The sequence below is a fragment of the Microtus ochrogaster genome, chromosome 19 (assembly GCF_000317375.1).
Source record: "Microtus ochrogaster isolate Prairie Vole_2 chromosome 19, MicOch1.0, whole genome shotgun sequence".
In the NCBI taxonomy this organism is placed as follows: Eukaryota; Metazoa; Chordata; class Mammalia; order Rodentia; family Cricetidae; genus Microtus; species Microtus ochrogaster.
The window spans coordinates 3,370,835-3,379,596 of record NC_022021.1 but is presented as its reverse complement, the minus strand read 5'-3'; positions in this window follow the sequence as shown (position 1 = coordinate 3,379,596).

Genomic DNA, 8,762 nt, shown 5'->3' with positions numbered 1-8,762 from the left:
GGGTGCTCGGCCTGAAACTGGACATCTGCATGACCCCCTCCGAAGCTCGAAACATTTCAGACAATGGGGCATAAAAGATCTAAGGGCTGGGAGATGGGAAGGAGAGCTGTGATCACCATCTTCAGGACCTCCCACAGCTATCATACTTCTGGGGTGGCAGATCATAAAGCCCACTCCTCCCTCAGGTGTTACAGGCAGTTAATAGTTTCTAGGGGAAAGGGGACTATTTTCCTCAGTGCTATAGCCACTCTCCAGGTGCCCTTACTCAAGTAAATGATACCCACACACACGTTCATAAAGCAACCCTAATTAAATACAGTGGGCCAAGGTTGGAGAGATGGTTCAGTGGTTAAGGCACTGGTTGCTCTTCCAGAGGACCTGGGATCCATTTCCAGCAGCTACATGGTCACTCACAACTGTCTGTAACTCCAGTTCCAGGGAATCTGATGATGTCCCCTTCTGGTCTAAGTGACCACCAGGCATGCATGTGGTACATATACATAAGTAGGCAAAAACCACATACACACACATTAAAAAAAAAGACGTGCAAGAAGGCACAAGGCCACCGTGGTGTTACTGAGCAGTCCATAAGGAGCCAGGCAGTAAACTGCATTCCCCATAGTCTTTTGTTGAGGAATATTCCTTTACAATGTGTGAGGATATTTCACTCTGATTGGATTAATAAAAAGCTGAATGGCCAGCAGCTAGGCAGGATTTTCAGGGCAGAGAGAATGCTGGGAAGAAGGTGGCATCACCAGCCAGCTGCAGAACAAGTAGGATGGGCAATACATTGATAAGGTAATAAAGCTATGAGGCAGAAAATAAATCAATAGAAATGATTATTTATGCTATAAGAGCTAGTTAGAAACAAGCCTAAGCTATCGGCTGAGCTTTCATAATTAATAATAAGTCTCTGTGTTGTGATTTGGGAGCTGGCGACCACAAGGAAAAAAACATCTGTCTCTAGTCTCTACTTCAGTACCTGTCTCCAGGTCTGTGCCCGGACACCCTTCAGTGATGGACTGTGACCTGCGGATTGTAGAATGAAACGAACAAATCTTTTCCTTCCCCCAAGTTGCTTTGTGGTCACGGTGTTTATCACAGAAATTGAAAGCAAACTAGGAAAGACAATGAAAGATGAAGATTTCAACGCTTGCTGGCAGTAGGATGCTAGCCAAAAACTTGCTGATAACTCCTAGGAATGTTACAGCTCTGAGAAGTGTGACAAGTCCCACAGTTCTCAGGGGGCAGAAGGGGCATCTCTCAGAAGAGGTGGGGCTTGGAAGGCAGGAAACAGTCGCAGGAAGTCAGTCCTAGAGTAGGAACAAATTGTCTGCGGCACTAGCAGGGGAAGTTTTCTTTTTCTAATTTTATGTGCGTTGGTGTTCTGCCAGCATTTATGTCTGTGCGAAGGTGTCAGAAGTCCTGGAACAAGAGTAACAGACAAGTTCCAAGATGCCACGTGGGTGCTGGGAATTGAGCACACGGTGCGCACAACTGCTGAGCCATCTCTCCAGCCCATAGCATGGAGTCTTGGAAACGGAAACAAGAACAAGTCTGTCTGCGAGCAGCTACAGACTAAGCTGTGGAGGCGGGAGCCGTGGAAGCCTGAGTGGGTTCCCTGCCTGAGGCAGAAGCCCCAGGACAGAGAGCCTTCTCTTCTCAGGAGAGTGTGTATGCAAATGAGGTGTAAAATAAACGATAATCAGCCGACGACTAATATTGTCAATTAGGATCTAGAGTCACCTAGGAGTGGCTGGAGAGACCTTTTGGTGGTGAAGAGTGCATACTAGACTCACAGATGACCCAAGTCCTCTGCGCTTGAGCAGATGGCTCACCACCTGTAACTCCAGCTCCATAGGATGGGATGCTCCCTTCCAGCCTTGGCGGTCACTGCACTTTCACCCCGACACAGTTGGGGCCCCCATACATAATCAAACAAATAAAAATAGTAAACTCTTTATAATCATCTAGGAGATGAATCTCTGGACATTCCTGTGTGAGAGAATTTCTAGATTGGATTAATTGAAATGGAACACCTCACCCTGTGGGTGGCACCATTGGGGGGGGCAGTCAAAATAAAATGAAGTGAGCCAAGTACCAAATACTTCCTGACTGTGACTTCAGTGTGACTCTCGCTGCCATTACGGCACTGCCACCACGGACTGAGTGGAAATAAACCCTTTCTCCCCGTAGCTGCTTTGGGCAAGTACTTAGTTACAGCTGCGATAGTCACAGTTACCTTTTGTGTCTTGTTGGTTTAGTGCCTGGCATGGTGATAACTCGTGCTTGTGTCTGGGCATGTCCTCCCGCACCTATAGGACAGAGGGCATGGACTGAGAGAGCAAGAGAAAGCATGCTAGGTAGTATTTCCGATGTATCCAGTCCGTGCACTGTAGGAATAACATATTCTTACTGTAGTTAGGTGTTGGGAATGAATGTCTTCATCAGATACTAGGTTAAGTAAGTACTGTGTTAATCCTGAAATTCCCCAGGAAAACCAGTCCCACCATTTTAGCAGAAATTGAGCAAGCTTCTATTAAAATTTTAACTACTGATCAAGATGGAATTTACTCAGGACCACCATCTGGAAACTTTCCAGGTGTGTGGCCTCGAGACACGTGCGGGGGCGGGGGGGGGGGGGGCTGGAGGAGATGTGGGTTAGTTTGTTTGGGCAAACCTCATAGGCCACCGTGCTTTCCCATGAGGCTTTGTTGTTATTTTCTAAGAACTACATTTCCCAGAATCCCAGGCTGGTCCTTGGGCTGGTGAGGCTTACAGGTACACTTCGGGACTAACCATTGGAGCACTAATTCTGCAAATGGCAATTTCCTACCTGTCTTGGTTTCTTTTCATTTTGTGATAAAATACCACAACAAAAGCAACTTAAAGGGGAGAGGGTTTCTTTTCGCTCATAGTTCCAAAGGACGCAGTTCATCCTAGTAGGAAAGATATGGCTGCAGGCAGGAAAGACATGGTGGCAATAGGCTGGATCACCACTCCACATCCACACGCAGGAAACAAAACAAAACGTGGACTGGAAATGGAGCTGATAATGAAGTTTCAAGGTCTACCCCTGTGGTAGCCCCCACCCAGCACCAGGCAAGGGAAGGAAAGCAGGAAAAAGCCAGTCCAACTAGTCAGGGTCCCTGAGTGTACTGGCAGCTAGACCCCATCTCTCCGGTAGAATTCTCCCTTCCTCTGACACATTCCAGCTTTGTAAGTCTCACTTACAAAGTTTAAAGCACTCAGAGTGCAAATCACCATATACAGGAGACGGAAATGTCATAGTCGTATAAAAACCTCTGCTTCATTACATAAGCTAATATTCAGCAGCCTGCTAGTGGGTACACCTGTTTCCTGACAAAGGATGCCTTGGGGTTCCATTTCTTTGAAATTGAGAGCCTGCGACACCAAAAATGACCCGCTTCTTCCAGCAAAGGTTCCACCCACCTCCTGAAGGTCCCACAGCCTTCTAAAACAGTGCCATCCGCTGGAGATCAAATGCTCAAACATTTCACATTCAAGCCACGATACCTAATACAGTAGCAAAATGAAAGAATCCCACATATTATCTGGTATTTTCTCCTAGCTATATGAAAGGCAATAGTTGTGACTTTGAATATTATCTCTGATTGCATCTGCTGGTGCACAGCAGAGAAAAGTAGAAGTAGGTGCCTGTAATTGGCCCTGCGGTACCTTGACATGGTCTTGGTCCCAGGTTACCTCTCTAGTGGCTGAATTTTATTCTCATAGGTCACATGTGACTGCTATTCTATAAACTGCGGCTTTTGGAATCAGATACACAAACTGAGGGCATGGCTTTGAAAGGTACAGGTGAAGGGAAGGTTTTTACCGTAGAGATGAAAGAGTCCAGTCAGAGGCATCTGGAAGAGAGGAAGAGAAAGAGTGTGGGCTAATGAGACCTAGAGACAGGGGCAAGAGGGAGGAAGACAAGATGAGAGAGTGCTTGGCCAAAACACAGCAGGGCTGTAAGGGAATGAGGACTGGGGGGAAGGGAAGCCAGTGAGCAGGAGACGTTTGCAGCAGGGAAGCCAGGACTCCAGGTGGACTCTGTAACAGGTATTTGCAATGCTGAGACAGCGGAAGGCCAGCATGTGCTTTGTTATGCTGATAGGCACCTTGGTTAGTCAGCCTTCAGGAGTTTCTTCTCAATCTGACACAGCACTTCCAGACAGCAGTGCTCTTCCTGTACAGGCGAAGTGGAAGATTCCAAAGGTAAAAAACGGTTGGGTCTCTCCCTTTGTTTGTTGAGTCTTTATAGACTTGGTTTGAATGCTATCTAGACCAGGATGGCTTGGAACACACAGGATCTACCTGCCTCAGATTCAGGAGTTCTGGGATTAAAGGTGTGTGTCACCATCCTGCTAAAGTCTGTCTTTTTTTTTTTTTTAAGATTTATTTATTTATTATGTCTACAGTGTTCTGCCTGCATGTGTACCTGCACTCCAGAAGAAGGCACCAGATCTCATAGATGGTTGTGAGCCACCATGTGGTTGCTGGGAATTGAACTCAGGACCTCTGGAAGAAGAGTCAGTGCTCTTAACTGCTGAGCCATCTCTCCAGCCCCCTGTCCTTTGTATTAATCATAAAAGAAAAGAAAAGAAAGGAAAAGGAAAGAAAAGAAAAGAAAAGAAAAGGGGTCTTAGAAGCCATACCTATGAATCTTCTGACTAAAATGACCATGTAGCTATTCGAGCCTCAAGATGGCCCTGGGGGAGGAAAACAGTTTTAGTCAGAGTGTAGCTACCTCTTGCACAGCTATTGCCTCTAAATTCAAACATTCGCTTTCCCAGGAAAGAGAGAGGCTCCTGAAACTCAGGAAGCTAAAGAAATCATCTTTCAAGGCTGATGAGACTTGTAAAAATCTTCTCTCTAGGGCTTAAGGTAAGTCAGCAGTGAGCAGTTGCTGTGGGAGAGGAAGGAGCTTTTTGGGGAGAGCTGGCTTCTGGCCGGGCATGCAGCTCTATCAGTGCAACAACTCAAGTCACCCACGCCCCTGTAGGTAACCCCGATGGAGTCACCCACGCCCCTGTGGGTGACCATGATGCAGTCACCCACACCCCTGTGGGTAACCCCAACCATCTCATTGCTTTACTTGGCAGACTAGACCTGGTGGGATGGTTTCTTTGGTGCTGACAGAGGTTTCTGTCCCAACAGGTCCCACAGTCGTTCAGTCCCAAAGAAATACACAAAAGTCTATATTAATTATAAACTGAGGCCTATTAGCTCAGGCTTCTTATTAACTCTTATAACTTATATTAGCCCATAATTCTTGTCTGTGTTAGCCACATGGCTTGGTACCTTTTTTGATGAGGCAGTCACGTCTTGCTTCTTCTGTGTCTGGGTGACGACTGCAGATTGACCTTTTCCTCTTCCCAGAATTCTCCTGTTCTTGTCATTCCACCTCTACTTCCTGTCTGGCTACTGGCCAATCAGCATTTTATAAAAATAATACAAGTGACAGGATAAAAGACAGCACTTTGGTGTGTTGTTTGTGTCATAACTGGGGTAAAGGGATGTTTGTCAGCGTTTCCCTCACACCAAGCAAAATAGTGTTCTCAACCAAACAGAACCCAAACTGGGACCGGATATTGCAGCCTCTCCTATGATTATAAATCTGTAGTTAATCTTTCATCAGCAATAGTGACAGTACCAAAGATTATTCCTTTTAAATCCCAGCTCAGTTTCACAGTGGTCTCTTATCCTTAAAGTCTTTAAACCAAGTCAAATCTGAAGAAGCAAGTGTATCTGGGTTTCTCAAACTTGTTATATTTCCTGTTCTTCGGGTTCTTTTATTTAGTTTCCTCCCAGGGCATAGTTGTAAAGTTAGACTCAGGAATCAGACATGTCAGTAGTGGTTTGCAAGGAAAACCCACTCAAAACAAGGCTTTTAATCCCGAGAGCATTCTGCCATATAAATGGATGTGATTAGTCAACGAGTTGACAGGCTGGCTATGCTTAGCTCTAGAAGGCTTTGTGGTCCCTCAACTGTTAACTTTCTCAGCGTGACTTAGCCACATTAAAATGTACAAAGACTCAAGCCTACCTTTTTACAGTTCAGCACACAAAGATGCTGATGAATATTTTCTGAAGAAATGTGGGTTTTTTTCCTATTCATGAAATAAATACAAATAAGGTTTAATTGTTGGAACCCTCCTCTCCACTCAAAAAAGTTTGGAGAGCTATTAGCCCTAAAAAGATGTAAGAAGAAATACGTGGTTTTCAAACACTAGTAGATTCTGCAACGGAGGAAATCTTACAATTTTTCTTAAAAATTACTTTTATTAAATTTTTTTTGTTTTGACTGTACATATGTACATGTGCCACTTGCATGTGCGGTGGGTGGCCCATGGATGTCAGTGTAGTAGGTCCTAGACCTTAGTAGCTCCCAAATTTTAGCACAACTGACTCCATGATGGAAGTAATATTCAGGCCATAAAATTCAGCATACAGACAACAGCACCACCTGCCAAAACAAAAATAAAGACCTAATCCATCAAAGTCCATAGTGCTGGGGAGGTCTCTAAATGTACTGACCTTGCCTTTTGGCTTCTGTAGTTCCAATTCTTGATAACTGAAGACCGTCCACTCGGGATATTGTTTTTGTGCTTAGAAGCTCACTCAGAGTAAGGCTAGGTGCTACACTGGGATCCTGAACACCCAGTGAAGTTGCCAGTGGGCTAACAAAGACTTGCCATTGGCTTAACCCCGTGTCTGAGCAGTCTTCTCTGATGGACACCCCATAACAGACAGAAGAGGGTATTGGATCCCTGGAACTATACGTGAGCCACCATGTGAGTGTTGAGAATTGAATTCATGTTCCCTGCAAGAGAGCAGTGAGTTTTCGTTCATAACTGCTGAGCCATCCCTCTAGCCCCAGGGAATATTACAAGTTTTCTAACCAAAGGTTTCATTTTCTCAATCAAAACGAGAAATGTGTTCAAACAGGACGATTCAGGGTATGGGACAAAATTCAATCAAATGAAGACAGTCTAGAATTTTGCTTAAGGGAGTGTGCTGTTGAACCAAAGGTCAGGGTCTTTAGCTGCATAACAAATTACTCAGCTTTTCTGTCTGCCTCAGTTTCCTCCTACGTAAACCGGGAGGCGCAAGATGATCATGAGAACTAACTTCCACAGAGAACAGCAGACTGCAGGGCACGGCAGTCAGACACATAGGCCATCATCTTGCCCACGAGGAATTCTTCCCTAGTGAACCTGATAGGCTCTGTTCTGGGGTCACACTTTTGTATCAGGGCCCATCAAAGCCCTTTGCGTGGCCAGCTCTCCTTAACCGAAAATAACTTCACTTATTCGGACCTGTGGAAGACAGGTCTCAGCAGTCAAGAAAGGGAGCAGGGTTTCTCTGTGTGCAAGTGCTCACTGGAGCCTTTTGTGGGACTAAAGGAGTAGATTTCTATCTCAGCGGCCAGCCATTTGGTAGGGAGGTATGCTGGACACAGGTTCCCACAGATTGATAAAGTAATTAAAAAAATTAAGGTTGCGCTTCGGCATCCGAAACATAAGCAAATGTACTGGCTAGGTGTGCAGTGTTAGGACCCCAGAGTCTACTTACTTCACCACCCGGAGGAGAGGTGTCAGGGCACCCCTTTCCCAGAGGGGCAACTGGGCTTGCCCTGGGGACGCCCACTTGCGAACAGATCCAGAAATGAAAATCCAGGTGTTGTTATCACCTCATTCATTCATGAGTAGCTGGGGCTGGAACTCAACTGTTCACAATTCTTGCCTGGTTATTAATTCATTGTTAAATTCCACTAAAAATAGTAAGTGCATATAATTCAAGATTTCTCGTAATAAGTTATTACAAATAAACACAACGGATGTGAGGTTTGATTCTTATGTGCAACTAGAGGTAGAAAGGGCCCATTTATAAAAGTAAGCGGGAGTTAAATAGGTCTATACGAAAAAGCATTATTTGAAGTGGCAAGTAATGAATCTTTAAAATGTTAAGTGTCGTGATTAATAAATACTTCCCAGGAATAGAAGGAGTAATTTCAAGTTTTTCAGAGTGAGCTGAACCATAATGCCATTACTGTTGGATGACTTTATTTCTCAGAATTTACATAAAAAGGGAAGTCTTAAAAACCAAATACTATTGCTGTGCATCTTTATTAAATATATTTCTCCGACAGCATGTATTACTTTAAAGGCCTAAAATCCTTAAAAGGCCGGTAAACTTATTCCCCCCGCCCCCAGTAGGGTGTAATCGGCAAAAGGGCCTGAGGGTAAGGGATGTGGTGTGGGAAAGGGGAGCAGAGGATGGCGCAGGCTCTCTGGGGTCAGGTTAGTTCGTCACGTAGGAAAGGTCAACGCTGGGCCGTGATGGTTCCTTCCCTCGGGACGTAAAGTCGGGGCTGTGGGGCTTCTGCACGCTCGCCCACCTCCCTGGCGCGCCCCTGGGTGGCAGCGGGGGTCCGGAGGTGGCAAGGGGGTGGGGTGGGGAGAGGAGAGACCCGGGTCCCCAGGTTGGCCGAGCACCTCCGTCCCCAGCGGGAGGCCGCGGGAAGCCGCGCCCACCGGGGCGAAATTTCCCGAGGCGGGCGCCGGGCCCGAAGCCCGCAGGGAGGGCCGCGCACGCGGGATGCCGCGCGCAGGTCGACCTTAAAGGAGCCGGCGAGTTCAGCGCGCTGCCCCCGCGGCTAAAGCGCTCCTAATTCGCGACTAAGCCAAGGTCACCCTTTAATCCCGCCCGGCCCGAGCGGGCGGCGGCGGCGGCGG